Source organism: Gossypium arboreum, chromosome 1 (assembly GCF_025698485.1).
Source record: "Gossypium arboreum isolate Shixiya-1 chromosome 1, ASM2569848v2, whole genome shotgun sequence".
NCBI lineage: Eukaryota > Viridiplantae > Streptophyta > Magnoliopsida > Malvales > Malvaceae > Gossypium > Gossypium arboreum.
The window spans coordinates 11,422,295-11,422,606 of NC_069070.1; the positions used below are offsets into that span (position 1 = coordinate 11,422,295).

The 312-nt window shown below is 41.7% G+C and overlaps 1 non-coding gene across 1 annotated transcript; it reads left to right on the plus strand.

Annotated features, from left to right (window-relative positions):
• The first annotated feature begins 206 nt into the window (after positions 1–206).
• On the plus strand, positions 207–312 carry LOC128282039 (small nucleolar RNA R71). Its single transcript, XR_008272335.1, has one exon. It is a non-coding gene; the product is annotated as a small nucleolar RNA R71 (small nucleolar RNA).

Genomic DNA, 312 nt, shown 5'->3' on the forward strand with positions numbered 1-312 from the left:
AATCGATGTTATAAACGTCGGCTATTTTCGTTGGCTTTGTGCTCATGACTTGCCACTGATAGTTATTCAGTGACATCTCCTCTATAAACTCATAGGCATCTTGCGGTGTTTTATTATTGATGGTTCCACCCACTGCTGCATCAACCATTTGCCGAGTCGAAGGATTTAGACCATTGTGAAATGATTGTACTTGGAGCCAAAGCGGTAACCCATGGTGAGGGCATCTTCTCAAAAGGTCCTTGTATCTCTCCCATGCATCGTAGAGTGTTTCTAAATCCATCTGCACAAAAGAAGAGATATCATTACGTAATT